Source organism: Nannospalax galili, unplaced genomic scaffold, assembly GCF_000622305.1.
Source record: "Nannospalax galili isolate Female #2095 unplaced genomic scaffold, S.galili_v1.0 scaffold487, whole genome shotgun sequence".
NCBI classification, from domain to species: Eukaryota; Metazoa; Chordata; class Mammalia; order Rodentia; family Spalacidae; genus Nannospalax; species Nannospalax galili.
Genome location: NW_008357047.1, coordinates 1,798,315 through 1,819,037, shown reverse-complemented (window position 1 = coordinate 1,819,037; position 20,723 = coordinate 1,798,315).

Genomic DNA, 20,723 nt, shown 5'->3' with positions numbered 1-20,723 from the left:
ATAAGTCCTAAGGACTGCTGTGAGACACTTAGACAAGCTGAGCTTCCTAGAAGATCAGATCCATCAAACCACTTGGAAGAAGCAGAGACCAGGTGAGCTGCCTGGAAAGGACATTCTCCAACCCACTGAATGCCCTGCAGGCTGTGCAGTGCTCCAGTTTCTGATTTTCTGAACTGTTGCCCATGCTGGGGTAGGCTTTTGGTGATGGTGCTGTCTTTGAGTCATTTCTGCTCCTGTATGCAACCCTTTACCCATAAAACTCATTGACTCTCCAAGATGGTATCCTTACTTTGGTCTGTACTTGGTTCCCTAACTGGTATGAGGAGACTTTTATTCACATCCTCCCTGGATTAGTGTCACACAGCACCATCTCTTTGTGTTTTTTTTAAAAAATGTACTTTATATTTAGCACAATTTTAAGATTAGAGGAATGTTTAGTAGATAAAGAAGTAATATCCATTACTGTCTTCTGTCAGATTTTCCTTCCCAACCAGCAATGAATGACAGTTCCTGTTCTCCCACAGCCCCACAGCATTCGGTGGTGCTTTGTAGTGTAGACTCCTGATAGACTGTATCAGCTATACTGTATGTAGTATTCCAGTGTTCCTTTGCTCTGTAGGATACTGAGTGTCCTTTCATCTGCTGTTTCACCTTGCATCTTCTCTATCAAAGTTCTCTGCAGATCTTTATCCCAATTGAAAATCAAGTTGTTTCTTTTCTGACGGCTGACTTCCAAGAGTTTTTTAATACATGTCTTTTTTGTCATATATTTTGCAAGTACTTTATCCCAAGTTTGTCTTGTATATTTTTTCTTTTCTTTCTTTCTTTTTTTTGTAATACTGTCCTCAATGCAACAGAAATGTCTAGTTCTAGTGACATCCTATCTATTAAGGTTTCTTCCATAACTCTCACGTATCTATTTAGATCACTTCTGCTATTGGTACTATACCTGAAAATTCATCAATGAACCAGATCACCTAGATTTTTCACATTTTATTCTAATAGCTTCAAATTTTTATTTTATACTGAACTCTAAGGTACAAATTAGGTTAATTTTTGTGAAAAGCAAGCAGATGCTAAGATGTTAACCACCATTTGTTGAAGGGGCAATTCTTTCTCCATTGAATTGCCCTGGAACTTTTGTTTTCCCCGCTGTGTGAATGTGCAGGGGTCTGTTTCTGTGTTTCTTGTCCTATTCTGTTGATCTATCTTTATCCGCTCCTTTGTAAACACCACACTGTTTGGATTGCTCTAGCTTTATGATGTCTTGAAGTTGAGTAGTGTCTGTCTCACATCTCTGTTCTTAAATACGATATTTGATCCTCTTTGCCCATGTAAACACATGTCAGGTTGGTGATGTCTACACAATAACTTGCTGTGGTTTTCAGTTGGGTGTTCTCTTTTCAGAATGTTTTATTTTCTCATCCTTTTGATTCCGTCTTTTTCCTTTCATTCCTACTGATAAATCCCAAGTTTCCTTCCACATTTAAAAAAATTGCTTCCTTTAACTGGAAAATGAATACCCAGATATATACACACTTGCTTTCCTTTGGTATTTACAACTCATTTTGATGGGACAAGAACTTTTCATACTTCTGAGTTTTAGTATCATCATCATCATCATTATTATCATCAGTTTTATTTATGAGCAAAGATCTCATGTAGCCCAGGATATCCTCATGTAGCTGAGGATGATAAAGTTTTTCTCCTTTTGCCTCCACCTTCCAAATGCTTGGATTACAGGTGCACACGACCATACCCTGCTCACTGAAAGCTCCTTCTTACCTTGTTCAAGCCTACTGTGAGAGCTTTTCAGGCAAGATTCACTTGTTAAAACATCTGCAGAATTTTAAACTTGGCAAGACTTAGAAGTAGTTGTTTATCAATATGAGAAGGTAGAAATAAATTTGTCAGTGTTATTTCACTAAGCTGCTTCTGTTGGAAACTTCCATAGACACAGCTTTCTCGCTGCCCACACTGTGCCCATATCCCCATTCATTGTACATGATGGGCCCCATCAGCATAGATAACTATGGTGCTTTTAAGTGCCCACAAGCACTTTGACACTGCAGGTTATGTTTTTCCAAGAGTCCCTGCTTGCTTGCATGAGATGCAGGTAGAGATGTAGTAGTAAAATAGTCTCAGGAAAGTCAGACACAGCTTTCTCGCTGCCCACACTGTGCCCATATCCCCATTCATTGTACATGATGGGCCCCATCAGCATAGATAACTATGGTGCTTTTAAGTGCCCACAAGCACTTTGACACTGCAGGTTATGTTTTTCCAAGAGTCCCTGCTTGCTTGCATGAGATGCTGGTAGAGATGTAGTAGTAAAATAGTCTCAGGAAAGTGCTTTAAATCAGAAATACAGAAATTTAATTTGAGCCTGAGACCTAGGAAATGTTCACAAGATGGTGTGAAACAACATCCGAAAATCTTATTGATTGTCTGATGACAAAATCAAACGTATCCTTTGAAAATAAAAGTCTTGATGAGCGTGATAACTCACACTGGTAATCCCAGCACCTGTGAGATGGAACCAGGAAGAACATGAATTTGGGGCCAGCCTGGGCTGCAAGGCAAGGCATTTTCTCAAAAATAAAAATAACATAAAATTCTTATGGCATCAGTACCTATTCAACATACGTTCAGGTGTGCTTGTGTGTGTATAAACGTATCCTTTGAAAATAAAAGTCTTGATGAGCGTGATAACTCACACTGGCAATCCCAGCACCTGTGAGATGGAACCAGGAAGAACATGAATTTGTGGCCAGCCTGGGCTGCAAGGCAGGGCATTTTCTCAAAAATAAAAATACCATAAAATTCTTATGGCATCAGTACCTATTCAACATACATTCAGGTGTGCTTGTGTGTGTACGTATGTGTGTGTGTGTACATGCATGTGTGTATGTGTGTGTGTTTGTGTGTGTTGGTATATATGTGCTTTGTTCAGCTCCCAGCTCCCAAGGAAAGAGAACTTATTTTTCCTGCTCACCATACATAAAGGAATGAACTTTTGAATTGATAAATAGGCCATGTGTCAATCAACATTTGTATAAACAAACAAGGCTATATAAAAATGATTCTTTTATTGTGTGTATGTGCATGTGTGTTCATGTGCATGTGTGTTTCTGTGTGAAGGTGCATGTGTGTGTTCATTTGTGTGAGCATACTTGTAAAGGCCAGAAGTCATCCTCAGGTGCCTTCCTCTGTTAGTCTCTTCCTTGTTCTGTGATGGAGTCTCACTGGGATCTGGGCTTTCCAATTAGACCAGGCTGGCCAGTCAGTGAACCCCAGGGTTCACTTGTCCCCCCTCTTTGCACTGGGATTCCAAACATTCATCTCCACACCTGGCTTTCGAATGTATTCTGGGGATTGAAGTCAGGTCCTCCTGCTTGTGTTGTAACCACTTTGCTTACAGAGCCATTTCTCAGCCCCCTACATACACAAATTTCTACTAATGTCAGTCTCCAATTGTTTATTGAGGACATTGGTCTTCTCTAGTATTCTCTACTACGGCACCTCTCAGGTGCGGCCTGACTCGCCCTGCTTTCTATAGTTGACATGCCTAGCATGAGCCTAGAGCATAGTGCTCAATATATTGTCTTTTGCTTAATAATAAATAAATGGAATTGTTTTAAATATCTCAGGCTGTTATTATAGAATGTCAAAGCTATTCCCAAGTGGCTTATAGATGACAGAAATGTCTTTCTCAGAATGCTGGAGGCTGGAGTATCTAAGACCCAATACTAGCAGCTTGAGTGTCTAGTCTATTTGCTCTTTCTGGTGGTAGGGGTGGAGAAGGAGCCTTCTTGGGCATTGGTCACATGTGCAGGCCCTGTGCTTTGGACCTGACCACTTCTCGAAGTCTCACTTCCAGTAACATCCATCTGAATTAAGTTTCTATGTAGAAATTTTTGAAAGACACAAACATTCAGTCTATGGCATGAGCATATCCTTAAAGAGAAATGCAATTATCAGTGACTACTTCAAAACTAATGAGCAATGAAAATTGAAAGCCTGAAAGAAAGCAAGACTAATGCAGGTCAAGGACTTAGCATGTGCAAGGTCCTGGTTTCAATCTTTAGCACTGACAGCCATGTTCCTAAAATATCGCTTGTGTGTCTATGTATTTGATTCTCTTGTTTATCTATTTTTAATGAAGATGAAATGTTGGAAAAGCCTCTTTTCAGTGTTATGTGCAATATTTAAGTAAGTGTAGCAGAAGCAGAAAAGCCAGTGAAGGAACAGTGCAGAGGATGAGGCAGAGAAACAACATCGACTCACAAGAGGATGCCTTTCTGAAGACAGGCACGTCCAAGTCTATCGCAAGATGATGCTTTGAAATCTATGTGTTCCTGGAAAAGGAGACCAAATAACAGAGGGAGTCAGTGGCCAATTAAACCAAACCCAAAGAAGGATGTACAGGCCACCACATTAGTGTTGGGCAGCATTTGATAATACTCCCTGGTTGAAAGCTTTAGAAGATTCCATAATGATGATTATTTAATGCCCAGTTTTCTGCAGATAGCTCTCATGTGTTGCTGAATGCCATTGTAGTGCTCTGAAAACTCCTTTTAACTTTGGTAAACCATTTGTCATGTCATTTAATTAATAGCACAGTGGTAAGAGTAATCTTCAATTTCTCTTAACTAGAATGGTGGTGTATCAAAGGAACCCTTGTCCTTGGAGTTGAATCAGGTTGGTGCTGGTGCACCAAAGCCAAAAATACAAAAACAAAACAAAAAGTAAGTTCTGAGAACATTTAGAGAAAGGTGCCTTTGGGTTAGAGCTACAGAATATAACAGGATATAACTGTTACCTGGTGCAACTCCTGGCTGCAATTTGTTGAGGCCGACTCTTTAAAGACTAAAGACTGAGTGCGTTAAGGACTTTTCCCTTGTACCTTCATTGTCAAATCTAGTTAGAGTAAGTGTTTCCTGCACCAGGGAGATGGCTCAGCAGGTAAAGGCCCTTGCTGGCAAAGCTAACAATGCCTGAGTTTGGAAGGAGAGACCTTCCACATGGTGGAAGGAGAGACAGATTCCAGGAAGTTGTCCTTTGACTTCGTGTTCTCTCAACATGTATACCACGAAATGCTAGCGTTCGTCCTCCAACACAGCAGGTGTGCGCGCATGCACACACACACACACACACACACACACACACACACACACACACGCACGCATGTACACATGCATACATTAAAAATAAATAGATAGATGTAGAGCAAAGGAAAGAAGTCTTCCCTGGGATGTGGGTTAGCGAAGACGCACCAAACGTGCGTTTGCAGCCAGTCCTTTCTGTGGTTATTTTCGTGTCTATTTTAACCTTTACATTTCTTTCTATTACTGGTAAATGTCAATGTTTCTCTTGCCATTCCTGCCTGTGTTGCATAACTGGCAGTGGTGTTATAGAGTTGAGATCGCCATTAATCTCAGAGACATTTATGTGGACATTAAATCCTGTTATTAAATCGCATGTTGCCTGTTGACAGATTTTTCTCATTATTTAAAAATTTCTGTACTATTGAATGCTGTGTTATTCCATAAAAACAGGACAAATACACAGTGGTTTTGCTTTTAACATTTTCTAATTCTTAAACCATAACAATACACTACAAAGTTACACTAATTGATGCTTATAGAAATGTTACATGCAAAATAAAATCGAGTATTTTAATGCCTGCAGTTAATACCATTGTTTCCAATGTCAAATAGATTCAAGGAATCAGTTCAATGCATATTTAACTTTTCTGCCTCCTTTCACTTTGTTCATCTATAAATGTTTATTTCCACTAAGCACAGAGTTTTAGAATTCAAGGACAAAAGAAAATGTATCTGCTGAATTTAGGGATTTGAGTATAAGTATGTATGTTTTCAATATTCTTATTGAGCTTTTAAAATTTCATTCACTATTACCATTCACATCCAGAACTCCTTCCCAATCCATGCCTCCCCCTCCCCCACCAAACCCTATGCACTTTGCCATACGTGCTGAATCCTATTCATTCAGGTGTTTGTACCCAAATGTCGTTCAGTGTAAATGTGTCCACTGGAGTCTAGTCAGCCCATCCAGTGGTGATATATAAGTCATACTCTCCCTCACCCAGAAGCAACCAGTCTCAAATAGTTCTCAATCTAGTGCTGACCCGCCACCTACTGCTTGCCTCTCCTTTGGGCCCTTGTTTAATTGAGCTGATATGGGTCCCACATTGGGTGCTACCACGGCAGGTGCACACGAGCAAGCCTCCATTGGCCTGGAAGCCTCCACCCCATACATTCATGAACCAGCCCTGGATCTTAGGATCTTTTTGCCTTGTCTTCCACAATGGTCCCTGAGCCGTGGGTGGGTGAATTTCCATATAGGAGTCCCATCCTACACTGTGAAGTCTCTTATTCTCCAAAACATGGCCTGTTGAGGCCTTCTGTATGTAACCACTCTGACGTACATGGAAGCCTCAATGGTGACAGTTGAGGGGTGCATTACCCCTCTTTCTACCCCTTATTTCCGCTATGTTCCATGAGCCTTGTTTGCAGGAATTCGACTACAGATATATCACCTAGTACTGTGCATCTCTCAGGTGTATGTTCTCTATGGCTGACCAGATGTGCAAATCTGCAGTAGCCTCCATCTATTGCAAAAAGAAGTTTCTTTGATGAGTGCTGTATGGCATGTTGTCACTCTAAGGGAGATCTCTTCTATCTGGCACTGCGTTTCCTTCCAAGCAGCTCCAGGGTCCTGGCTGAGCAGGTCTGGGAATTTGCCAGTGAGGGGGCCACCTGGGTGATAACTTAGGGATCTATGGTAGGGTGGGTGGTTTATCTGGTTTGGAAAGGTAGTCCTAGGATTTGAGTTTAGGGATTAAGAGTCAGCCTGTTAGAGAGGCTTGCAGGGACAGTGATGAGAAGAATCTGTTTTCAGTATTTAAACCAGTCAAATCTTTATGTGTCTTGCTGGGTGCTGCCTGGCTGCCTGCTTGCCTTCAGCTGCCCCCTCCATGCCTCAATCCTATGTATTTCCTACTTCCTACATTTTCTTTTAAAATTCTCCTGTGCTTTGAATTTCGCATAACACATATCTTTTGCGAAGAAATACATCATTTTCTTTTGTATAAAATTTGCTTCATTCTGTATTTTCAATTCACTTTGGTAATATAGACTTAGATGTCTTATAGTCTAGGCACAAGCCTGCACCTTATTTATGAATATATCCAAAGCAGTCTCTTAACTGGGGCAGTATCTCCAGTAGTTGACACCTTTTGCCAGCTAGAAACCTCCCTATGGAGGGCTGCAATGCTGGAGATAAGTCTCTGCCACAGTCCATACTTCATTTCAAAGTCCAAGCAACTCATCAGTCCAGAGAAGCAGTGATGAAACTGATGAACTGTGGAAAGCTGAGCAAATCTCTGACCTTTAGAAGTGTTGTCCCTGTCAGTCCTTCTGATAAGAAGCTCTTGAAAGTAAAAAACAAATTTTGCTCTTTACATGTAAAGTGTATTGAAACAAAAGTAATTTTTCTGTACTTGAAGGCGTTCTTTTCCTCTCAGGTGACCTTAGATGGCTGATGTGTGGTTCTTTGGTGCTGGGTCTTGCTTTTCTGTCCTCCAGGTCGGGGCTACTTAGTGATGCAGGCAGAGATGGAAATAGTTCATGAGTAAAAATATGGCAGTTTTCAAAAATAGCATAAAAATGTAGAATTTTAATAACACTTCTAGAATGTCTTCAGAATACACCCAAGTATTACTTATGACCGAAGGGTTAATTAATATAGATTGACTCTGTTTCTCAGTGTGGACCTCAGGCCCCACCAACAGTATACCCTGAAAGCTTGTTAGTGATAGAGCAGAATACTCCAACATCTTCCTCTGCCTTCCAAGAGCTCAGGACATATATGCTTCTCTCTCTCCCTCTTTCCATCTCTCTCACTCTCTCGCTCTCTTGGTCTCACTCTCTCTCCACATACACAGGAGACAGAAAAAAAATACAGAATCTCAGTAACAACCTATACCAAACCCTTTGAATTAGACATCTTGGTTTATCTAGATCTTTGAGTTGTTTGTAAATATATTACGTTTGGAAATTCAATGGCTTGCTCAACTTCCCAATTCAAAGGATGAGTTTTCAGGCAAATCTAATGGTGAATTTCATATCTGCTCAATGCCAGAGCATCCATATAAAAAAGAAATTAATAAAATGTCATCAATTTTTTTTTTTTTGCTATAGCCAAGCCTGTTTCCATAACACGCTTCTGGAACACTCCAGAGGACATAGAGTTTAAACATCAACTACTGTCTCTGCCGGGCACAGGGAAGGATGAGACTATTCTCTCAGCCATTGAATGGGACTCTAGTAGCTTTGGCATTTGGACCATAAGCAGACAGTGCACCCGCATGATCAGGCATCAGGTTTTTGAATAATGCAGCTTGTGCAGTGCTTCCCGGTACAGCACTGGAGCTGAAGTGCGGTTGTGTGGCACTTTTCACCAACGCATTATCTCAGAAAGAAGTGTTCCACAGCTGCACCTACAGAAGAATGTTGATTTTACTTTTTAAATTTCTTTACTAGAGGGAGGAATAAGCTCTGGTCCCAGCTACATAATTGCAGTCAGAGACTGTACCTGTTTTTAAGCAGATAAAGGACAGCTGCTCCTGTCTTCAATTAAGTCAACCGCTGTTTATCACTGGCTTTCTGGACTCTACCCTTCCAGCCCCAGCTGGACCATTTTCCAACCCAGAGTGACTTCCTGATAAAGGAAAGAATTACATGGATTTTTCCGACTTAATTTCTTTATTATCCCGATAACACCCTGGCTCATTTTCTGTTTTAGACACAGTTACTGAAACTTCCATAACACCAAGTGAATCCTGATTCAAGTTACCTATAAACTAATATTTTCCTTAGTCTGAGACATTGATTAACCAATTTTATCAAGACCATATTTTTTTCCAACTCAGATTTAAGGTAATCTTGATAAAAGAAGAAATTAGAAACAGTGAATCTGGAAGTCAACTCATTTTACACACAAACTCAACTATGAAATGTGTCTTTAAACATGATCATGGTACACGCTAAAAAAGTGAGAAAACCTTTTAATTTCCAGCAACTTTAGGAGGTGATGAAGCCACATAGATATGGTCAGAATCTTCCCCTGCCTTCTCTCCAATTGACTAGATTTCCTTACCTGTTCTTTGTCGAGGCTCATGGGGAATGTAGGTTAGTCATTTTTGTAGAGTCACTCAAAGTCAGGTTTAAATGTGGAGCTCGGCTCTCAGAGACAAAGCAGGCTTCTGTCCCTTCCCTGTAGATGTTCTATTAATTTCTCCCTGGAATACAGTCGTCTCAGTTCTGGAGCTTGCCTTAAAGGATGGCCGTTTGAGAATTCCAGGTGCACACCCAGCACTTTCCTTGTGTAGCCCAGCTTTGTAAGACATGGGCGTCAAGAGATGTATTTCTCACAGGTATGTCTGACTGCCTTGACATCTCCTTTAAGGATGAAAAAAGGCGTCAAATCTACTAATCATCTCCTCATATCACGAATTGTCTGTTTTGGAGCTTATTCTTTATTTGGGGCTGGGGAGATGCCACTGTGGGCAGCAGCACTTGCCACACAAGCTTGACCTGGGTTCCATCCCTAAAGCCCAATGCAGAAAAGAGAGAGCTGATTTCCAAAAGTTGTCCTCTGACAGTGTAGCCCAGAAATTACTCATTCCTTTGAAAAGCTTCGGCAAGGGACGAGTGCTGGGCACTGGGAAAGGAGTGGGCCACCGGAAGAGTTAGTGGCAGTGAGACTGGAACGGGTAAAGCACACGTGGGCTGCCAGAGCGAAGGGCAGCGACCCACGGGGTATGGACACTCAATGGGACACAAGACCGCGGGCTGCGTTTAGCGTGTGAATGCCAATGATACTGTGGGCGGGGCTTGAATGATGCGTGGGACCTGGGAAGCCATTTCTTCGTAAGTCACTCTGTCCCAAATGTCATAAAACAATGCAAAACCCAAACTATGTTATACTAGTCTGTGAGCCCTGGGGCCTTGGAGGGCACCTGCGTGGCCTCCCAAGAAGGAAAAAGGGGAAAAAAAATTAGTGCAACACACATGAATGTGCACACACTCACTAATAATAATTATATGTTAAAAACCAAATGGCTATATTTCATTTCTTGTGTTTAAATTGTATAGTACCCATGTACCTTGAATTATGAAGAATTATATCCCAAATGTTTGTTTCTTCCTTTGCTCGTTTGTCTGTTTGACTTTTTGAGACAGCCTTGCGGGGAAGCTAGTTTTGAATTTACTATGATGCTGTGCTGGCCTCAAAGTTTTAATCCCTCTGCCTCTACCTCTCAAGTGCTGAACCAAATGTTTACCTTAAAACTTTCTTCCTTCCTCTTTGTTCTTGTGTCCTAGGATCTGATGAACCAGCCCTGCCTGTCCCGTTTCCCCTCTTCACAATTTCTAAGAACAAAACCAGCTTCTCTCTGCCTTTACCTCTCTAACTATAATTGCTCTTGTTTTGTCTTTACCTAAGTCCATCACATTTTTTTCCATGAAAAACTAATTTATTCAGTCTGTGTTAGTGAGGGGAAAAATGAGGGAAGCATGGGTGTGATAAAGCTTCTCTCTTGTTCATTGTCATGTATCTTATATTTTATGCTATGTTATACATCAAAATATTATACATACTGAATATGAGGATATAGTATTTTGTTTCATGTGTCTCATATTGGCTAAACTTCATATGTCTGGCATATTTGGATTATTGTAACTTGAATTAAGTTCTTCTTTGGAATAATTATGGTTTTATGGGATTTTATAACATTTAAATTTTTTTTAAGTGTGTGTGTGTGTGTGTGTGTGTGTGTGTGTGTGTGTGCACTCACACATGCATGCACAATCCAAACTGTGGGAATGGAGGTAAAAAGACAATCTGAAAGTTCATTTCCTCCCTCTATCATGTGGGTCTATGGATCAAATTCAGGTGGTCAGACTTGATGGCAGTTTTTTTAGCTGTTGAGCCATCTCACCTGCCTGGTTTTGTATTTTTATACTTAATATTTCTACAGTTAGATGCCTCAGACCTTACTACATTGGTGATAACAATTTGTAACTTATTAACATTGAAAAGAATGTTTGCTAAAAGGTGAACAGCTGTTTCTGTGTTTCTGACCGTTCTTCCATTAATTGTATTTTTCTTATTAAGATGAAAAATTCACACATATTTAATGCCCAATTTTAAATACTGCATACCACAGTGTCATTCAGTTCTTGAATAAAATATAAAATTAGGTTTATTAAAATATTTCTGCTAATGCTGATGTTACTGGTGAGATGGACCTTACCAGAAGGCACAATTGTATATTCTATAATTTCATCATTTCAAGCATCTCATTATAGTGTTAGGTATGACTGCCCTGTTTTAATTAGGTCAATCTTTCTGCTAGCTCTCTTTTACCATTGTTTTTGGTTTTTATTCATGCCTGTTCATTCATTATATTTTAGGGTTGGATAAAGGTATGTAGATTCTTATTTGTGGCCTTAGCCAACACAGCATTGATTGTCAAATGAAAACCCATTCTTTAAGCCAGTTCTGTACTTTTTGTTAATTCATTAGCCTGTTCAATGCCCAAGGGAAAGCGTCGGTCATTTTTGTTATTGTTGTTGTTATTTACAAAGCATGAATTCATCTGCGATTTTCCTTTTGGAAGAAATGATTGACAGGCAGACTCACTGAGTTCACCACTGGTGGTGTTCTACCTCAGTTTACATAAAATATACTTAAAATAGATTGGCCTTAGATCTGCTATTCTAAAGAATTCCATTGTTTGCCGGGCATGGTGGCACACAGCCTTTAATCCCAGCACTCGGGAGGCAGAGGCAGGTGAATCTCTGTGAGTTCAAGGCCAGCCTGGTCTACATAGTGAGTTCCAGGACAGCTGGGCTACAGGGAGACCCTGTCTCAAAAAGACAAACAAAACAAGCCATCATTTACACTCCCTTTTATGCCAGGCATATTTTGTTTGGTCCTTTCATCTTCCTTTCCATCTAGGTTGTAGATTTTGCCAAGGACAGAAAAAATGTTTTGCTTTGTATTTTCCATTGTTCTTACCTGAGTGCATAATGAGTATGCATTGAGTGACGTGTCAACTGTCAGTAACATTTAGATTTGTTCATATTTCAATTCTATGGCAATTTAATTAAAACATAACAGCCTAATGTAAAGCTTTCTCTAAGATATTTCAAACATCTAAACATGCCTTATTCTCAGTGTCTATTTTTCCACAAATATGCATCACCTTAAAGAATTATAGTTGATTTTGCTTAGGACAACCACAACACCTTTTCCAGATAGATTACATTAGTGAAAGTGGTCATTGATTATTTCTTTTATTTTAGACATGCAAATAAATCTTTAGAGATCCATCATGGGATGCAAACTCCTGGAATTGTGCGGTTCAGAATCTATGTGCAACTGATTGCAACAAGTATCCAAACACACATTTTTCTCTTTAAAAGGCAAAGCGAGTCGTTTGAGCACAGCAGTACAGAGTGGAAAGAAATTAAGTGTCAATCAACAGACAAATGAATTTAAAAATGTGCTATGTCCACAGTAGGGAGTATTATTCAATCACCAAAAGAGAACGGAGAGGGTAGGGGATGGCTCTGTTGGTAGAGTGATTGCTGTAAAGGCCTGAGGACCTGAGTTCTAGCCCGTGAACATGTATAAATGTAGAGTGTGGTGACACCTGCCTGTTTCCCAGCTCTGGGGAGGTAGAGGCAGGAGGATCCCTAGGTTCTTGCTGGCCAGTCAGTTTAGCCTAACCTGTGGGCTCTAGGCAGAGAGATGTGTCTCCAAGGAGGTACTAGCAATCCTGAGGATAGCACCTAAAGTTGTCCTCTGGCCTCCACATGCAAGCACACACATATTAACATAAACTCACACTTTCAGCCACATACCTTCCCCATAAACACATGTACAACACACATACACACAGTGGACTGAAAACGTGGGTCAGAATTCTGACACATGCTTTGCAATGAATGAACATGGAAAACATGCTAGGTGAAATGCATCAGGTACAAAAAGACAAGCATTGTACAATTCCGTTTATCTGAAGAAATTGCAATGAAAGTTCATAGAGATGGAAAGCATACGAAGTACACTGTGCCAGGGACTGGTCCAAAGGACCAGAGAGAGCAATGTGATGGTGACAGCATTTCTGTTCAGGGTAATAATATATATGGAAAAAGATATTGATGATGGTTGTACAACACTGTGATTTATGCCCGCAAATTCCATATTTTGAAGTAGAAATTGTGGATTATGTTATGCATGGATTATAGTAAAATGAATAAATTGATGATGTAATATGCCAAAGCAAGACTGTGCACTTCACATTTTTTGAGGCACTATTTGATTGACAAGTTGCTATGTAGCCCAGTCTAGCCTCCAGAGTGATCATACTGCCTCATCCTCCAAGGAGTGGGATTCCAGGCATGTACCAATCTACCAGGCTTCGAAGAGCTAGCAGTGTTCTTTTGCCAGAGTTGTGGATTGGACCATGAACTTAGATATATGAGGCAAGTGTTCACTAAATGTTATTTCCAGCTCTGAATGTGTACTTTATTTTTTTCTATCAGTTTGTGTCTGTGTGTTTGCATAATGTGTGTGTCTTTATATGTAAATATGAGTGTACATGTCATAAAGTGCATGTGGATGCCAGAGGACAACCTCGGGTATCAGTGCTTGATTTTTGATCTTATTTGAAACAGGGTCTCTGCTGTTTGCCACTGTGTACCCCAGGCTAGCTGGCCTCTGGGGCATCACCTTTCTCCACCTCACACCTCACAGTAAGGGTTACAGACGCATGCTATTGTGTCCAACTTTATGTGGGTTCTGGGGATGTGAACTCAGGTCCTCAGGCTTATGTGACAATTACTTTGCCCACTAAGCTATTGCCTCAGCCCTTATTATACATTTTAAATAGGCAATTTCATGTGACATGAGTGGTATCTCAGTAAACTGTTATTAAAGTCAATTGGATATTGAAAAGCAAAAGCACACAACCCCTTGGTCTCTTGTGACCCTTTCACTCAAATAAAATAGAAAATAACAAAATAATCACAAATGGAAAGTAACAATTTTCATGCCTCCTATGAGACTGTTTGAGTATGAAAAGATTTTTGGGAACTGTGTGTAAATCAGAATATGAGTGTGTTCTGTACCTGATCAGCTTGCACAGAATTCCATACGTTCCTACAAAGTTTTCTATTGAAAGTTTTGTTCAATGCATTCTGCCCACTCACCCCCTGGCAAAGCTGGTCATATTTCCAGAATGTGTAAGGTGTCTGTGATGGAGCACTCCTTTTTATTTCTCCCCTTTCATCTAGGAACTTTGCAAACTGTAAGAACTGCTTTGTGCTCTGAAGAGCCCCCAAGTCTGTGAGCTGTATAGTCCTGCCAAGATGGCCACCCTGCCAAAATTTTCAGCTGCCAAAAGACTAGCCTCGGTTCTTCATATGATGAAACTACAAAAAAAAGGGGCCATGTGCTTGGCAGACTTGCTCAATTCCCTCAATTCCCTCTGCTTGCTAGGGAGAATAAATCTCTGAAGAAGTCCAAGAGAGAGCTACCATCTGGTCAGTCTGTCTTTCTCCGTGTCGCTCCCAGTCCCTATCGCCAAGTGTCAAGAGGGCTTCCTGTGCTGGACAAAGGCCGGTGTCAGTGTTTGGTGCCAATATGCTGAACTCACAAGAGACTCTAATGAGGTAGGAATCTGCAAACTAGTTTTAACCTGCAATTTCATTACAGCCATTGGCCTGCTCATGGGCGGGTCAACATTTCAGCAATGAAAACTGGAGCAAATGAATCGCTTGCCTTGTCGACTATATATCAGCTTCCTGAGGAACCTACAGTCCATCTACCTAGAGAACTTCCAATAGAGATAACATTGCGGACCATCGATGACTGGAAGGAAACGCCATTGGAGGAAACTGCGGGCGTATTTGTTTGTTATAGAAGCTTTGCTATGATATTGGCCATCTTCCTTCTCAGATCTTCAGTTCTAAAAGCCAAACCAATTATTCTTTTCCTCTGGAGTTGCTCTTGCTACAAAAGTTCACAGCTTTGAGAAAACCCTCCCTTCATAACAAATGGCAGTAGGAAACTTGCATGCTGAGCATGCCTTTAGACTGCCCCAGTGATCTGCTTGGTATAAACATTTATATAATCATTAGCTTTTTGCCTTTAACATCTGAAGCGAGTAGTATTTAATCATATCAAAATATTGAATTACATTAATACTTCAGTTTTTTTGAAGACTGGAAGGTACTGATGGAACATGCAAGTTTTAAACCAGAAGACTGGCATCACTTTTGGTGAGCCCATGAAAGAACTGTGTGGTTTTATTATTTACCTTCTAAAATTATCAGCAAATGGACTGCATTCGCTTTTTATTCTCTCACCAAACATTGGCGGTTCAGTGGTAGAATTCTCGCCTGCCACTTTTTATTCTCTCACGACTCTTCTGTAAGCTCTGTAGCATGGCAAAATCTCTGGACGTAGTTGTTCCCACACCAGACTCCCCAGGACTACATTCTGCAAAGGAGCCAAGTTCACAGTTCCTTATGGGACTCTTCCCTACAGAGGCTGTGCTGACATTGCTTCACATGCAAGGAAGTCAGTCTTCTCTCCCTTCGTTCTTCAGCCCCTTCAAATGCTGGCTGGCCCTGGAGACACTTGCCTCTCCTCTGCCCTGTCCATCTCTTGGGCATCAGGAGGTCCCAGGGCTCTTGTCCTTTTCTCTTCCTTCAATTGGTTACTGTAACCATAATCTGTCTCAGGGAGGAATACACAAATTTTCTCCCCCCTTCACACTTTCTTACCTCTATCTCGCTATGTTAAATATCTCCAGAAGTCATTGTTACAGCATCTGAACAAAAAAGAAAGGAAAGAGTGAAAGAAAACAATCTGTATTGATCTTAGTATTCTGTGGAATTAGATGGAACTTTCCAGCTTGTTCATGAAGCACTGCTCTTTGGCTCACACTGTCTCTCCTGTTGAAGCCACCCCTCCCCCATGCAGCTAAGTTGCCTATTTCCATGATTAAAACTATTTTTTGTTCATTTTTCATTTTTAATTGAATTTTTGTATACCTCATATACAACATCTTAATCATTTTTATATACCCTTCCCCATCAGCACATACCCATAGACCCCCCCAAATGGATTTCATGCATTCTGTCATTTATATTAAGGCTGATCAAGTCAGTATCTCCTGATGTTAGTTCACTTAGTATAAGAGTTTCTAGCTCCATCCATTTACCTGAAAATTTCATGATTATATCTTTTTTTTTTTAACCACTGAGTAGAACTCCAGTGTGTAAATGTACCTCATCTTCATTATCTACTTGGCAGTTGAGGGACACTTAGGGTGCTTCTATCTGTTAGCTATTATGAAAAGAGCAGCAACAAACATGGGCATACAAGTATCTCTGCTCTAAGATGAGTTTTGGAGTATATGCCAAGGAGTGGGTCAGATGGTAAGTTCATGCTTAAGCGTTCTCCACACTGATGTCCATAGTGGTTGCAGGATTTTGCAATCCTACCATCAGTGAATGAACATTCCTCTTTCCCCACCTCCTCTCCAGCATTGTGTATCATTTGCTTTCTTGATTTTAGCCAATCTCATTGGGGTAAGATGGACTCTTAAAGTGTTTTATTTTTAATCTGCATTTTTAATTACTAAGGATGTTGAACGTTTTAAAGCTGTTTCTTAGCTGTTTTTATTTCTTTGTGTGTCTGTATGCAGTTTCCAAGGATTTTGTTGAGAATTTTTGCATCTATGCTCATTAAGGATATGGGTCTATAATTTTCTTTTTTGGTTGTGCCTTTACCTGGTTTGGGTATTCGGGTGATGCTGGTTTCATAGAAGGGGTGTGGGAGTTCTCCCTCTGTTTCTACCTTTTTGAATAATTTAAGTAATACTGGTTGCAGATCTTTAAATGTCTGGTAGAATCTAGTACCATTATGCTGGGAATCCATCTGGGCCTGGGCTTTTTTAATTGGTAGGGTTTTTATTACTGATTCAGTTTCCTTATGTGTTATGAGTCTGTTTAAACTGTTGCTCTCTTCTTGGTTTAGCTTTGGTGGTTCCCATGCTTTTAGGTATTCATCTCTTTAAGTTTTCAAATTTAGTAGCATATAGGTTTTTAAAGTATGCCCTTACAATGTTCTGGCTCTTTCTGGTGTCTGTTGTAATGTTTCCCCTTTCATCTCTGATTTTGTTGATTTGGATTTGGTCTTTCTTCTGCTCAAGTGGGCAATGGGTCTATGTATCTTATTTATGTTTTCAAAGAATGAGTTTTAAGATTCATTGATTCTTTGTATTGTTTTCTTTGTTTCTATTTCATTAATTTATGCTCTGATTTCTGTTATTTCTTCTTGTCTGCTGGACTTGGGTCTTGTTTGTTCTTGCAATGTTGCAATGAGTTGCAATGTTGTCATTTATTGGTGTTATTTCTGAGTTTTTTAATGTGAGTATTTAGAGCTATAAACTTCCCTCTTAGGACTGGTTTTAAAATGTTCCAGAGATTTTGATGTATTATATTATCCTTTTCATTTAATTCCAGGAATACTTGTATTTCTTAATTTCTTCTTTGACTCATTCATCATTCAAGGGTATGTTGTTTAATCTCCATTAGTTCATGTAATTTCTATAGCTTCTTTTGTTGTTGATTTGAAGCTTTATTGCACTGTGGTCTGATAGAATGCATGAAAGTATTTCAATTTTTTGAAGTTTGTTTTGTGTTCCTGTATGTGATCAATTTTAGAGAAAGTTCCATGGAATGCTGAATAAAATGTGATTTCTTTGGCTCTTGGGTAGAATATTTGGGTTGTCTGTTAGGTCCATTTGATGTGTGGTATCATTTAATTCATCTGTCTCTATTCTTTGCTTGACCTGTCTAATGGAGACAGTGGGGTACTGAAGTCCTCTACTATTACTGGGTTGGGGTTAATCTGTGTCTTAATGTCCAGTAGTGTTGTTTTTATGAAATTGGGTGCATCTGAGTTTGGTGCATATATAATTAATGATTGTATTATTTTCTTGGTCAATTGTTCCTTGATCAGAATGAAGTGACCCTCTTTTTTTTTTTTTTTTTTTCGGTCTTTTTGAGACAGGGTCTCCCTGTAGCCCCAGCTGTCCTGTAACTCACTAGGTAGACCAGGCTGGCCTTGAACTCACATAGATCTGCCTGCCTCTGCCTCCCGCGTGCTGGGATTAAAGGCGTGCTCCACCACGCCGCCCAGCCTGAAGTGACCCTCTTTATCTCTTCTGATTAATTTTAGTTTGAAGTCTAATTTGTCAGATATTAGAATTGCAACTCCTGCTTTTTTCTTAGTGCCATTTTCATGGAATATTTTTTCATCCTTTCAGCTTAAGGTAGTGTTTATGCTTGAAGGTGAAAGCATTTTCTACAGACAACAAAAAGATGGGCTTTGTTTCTTAATCCATTCAACTAGCCCGTATCTTTTGACTGGGAAGTTCAGCCATTGATATTTGAAGTCATTACTGAAAGATGTGTATTGGTTGCCATCATTTTAATTTCTGTTTGCATTCTTGGCCCAATTTTGTGTTTCCATATTTCCACCTCCACTTACTTTCTTTCTGTTGCCTCCTGGGTATAGTTGTTCCTTCCTTCAGGCCTTTGTATTGCTTTGAGTGTTTGCTGAAGGGCTGGTTTTGTGGACATGAATTCTTTCAGCCCTTTCATGTCATGGAAGATTTTTCTTTCCCCTTCGACTATGAGACAGTTTTGCTGGGTAAAGTATGCTGGGTTGGCAGCTATTGTCATTTAGAACTGGGAATACTTTAGTCCAGTCTCTTCTGGCTTTCATCATTTGCACTGAAAAGTCAGCTGTAATTCTGATGGGTTTTTCTTTGTATGTGAATTGTTGATTTTCTTTCGCAGCTTTTAGTATTGTCTCTGTTCTGTACATGTAGTGTTTTTGTTATGATATGCCATGGGGAGTTCCTTTTCTGGTCCTGGCTATTTGGTGTTCTATGTGCTTCTTCTTATTTGTATGGGCATGTCTTTCCTTAATTTTGGGTAACTTTCTTCTACAATTCTGTTGAAGATCTGGTCAATGCATTAACCTGAGATTCTTCACCTTCTTCTATGTCTATGATGTGTAAATTTATTTTTTCATGGTGTCTTACATTTCCTGCATATTCCATTCCTGTGTTTTTTAAAAAACAGATTCTTTGCTAGAACAGTTCAGTTCTTCAAATTTATCCTCCAGTGTTGATATTCTGTTTTCCATTTCATTCATTCTATTGGTGAGGGTTTCTCCTGTTGTTTCAAATTGGCTTACTTTTTTCACTTCCTTCTTCATCTCAGCCTGAGTTTTCGTCAATATTTCTATCTCTTTTGTGAATTCAGTCAGAAGTTTCTTTTTTAGATCTTTGATTTGTTTAGTTGTGTCTTCTTTAAATTCATTGAATTCTTTGATCATGCTGATGATTATTCTTTTAAATTCTCTCCATTGCTGTGACAAAACACTCTGACCACTACCAACTTGGGGAGGAAAGGGTTTATTCAGCTTTCATCTCCCAGGTCGCAGTTCATCAGGGAGCCCAAGGTAGGAACTCAGGGCAGGAACCTGGAAGCAGGATCTGGAGCACAGGCCACAGAGGCACTCTGCTTACTGACTTGCTCCCCTGACCCCTGCTCAGCTTGCTCTCTTATCCAACACAGGCCTACCTGCCCAGAGGTGGCACCACCCACAGTGGCCTGGGCCCTCCTATATCACTCAACAATCAAGAAGATGCCCCTCAGACATGGCCACAGGCCAGTCCAATGGAGGCAATTCCCCAATTGAAGCGCCCTCAACCCAGGTGTGTCAAGTTGACACTAAAGCTATCCAGCACAAAGGGTAATAAGAGATTATTAACTGATACATTTTTCTAACAAGTAAACAACAGGACATCCATTCTCCTAAACCAGTCTACAAAGGTCATAGACTGATCTAGAGATGAAGCTAGTTTATCTTTAGCAACTTCACCACAGAGGAAAGAAATTAGAAAAAAGGCATTTGGTCTCATGCGTAGCTTCTCTAAAACCTGCTGGGGAGGAGTGACAACCTACGTCAGCTTCCTTTAGTTTATGTAGTAGTTACTTTTCTTGTTGCTGTGGCAAAATATCTCACAGAATCAACTTAAGGAGAGGCTTAAGAAGGGGTCCAGTCCATCATGGCATGGAAGGCGTGGTTGGTTTGTGCCCTTTCTGAACTTAAGGTCGTCAAGGAAAATAGGTAGTTTTACTTATCTCCTTCCTTTGTGTGTTATAACAGAGTTTTCACAAACTTTTTACAGACTGTAGTAAGTTAACTATGACCACAAAGAATACCAATATGTACAAAATAACTATGTAAATTATATGAATATTCACAAGACATAAATAAAGGGAAGTAAAGGCACTTGTGAGATCATTTCCAACAACCATGGGAGAAGCCCAAGACCACCAGAGCAATGTGCTCTTGGAGCTTTTCAAAAGTGCTCAGGGATGGAGCTGGAGAGATGACTCAGTCGTTAGGAGCCCTGGCTGCCCTTATAGAGGCTGAAGGTTCATTCTCAGCACCCACATGACAACTAACAACTGTCCATAACTCCAGTTCCAGGGGATCTGAAGCCCTCTCCGGCCTCTGCAGACATTGTACACACC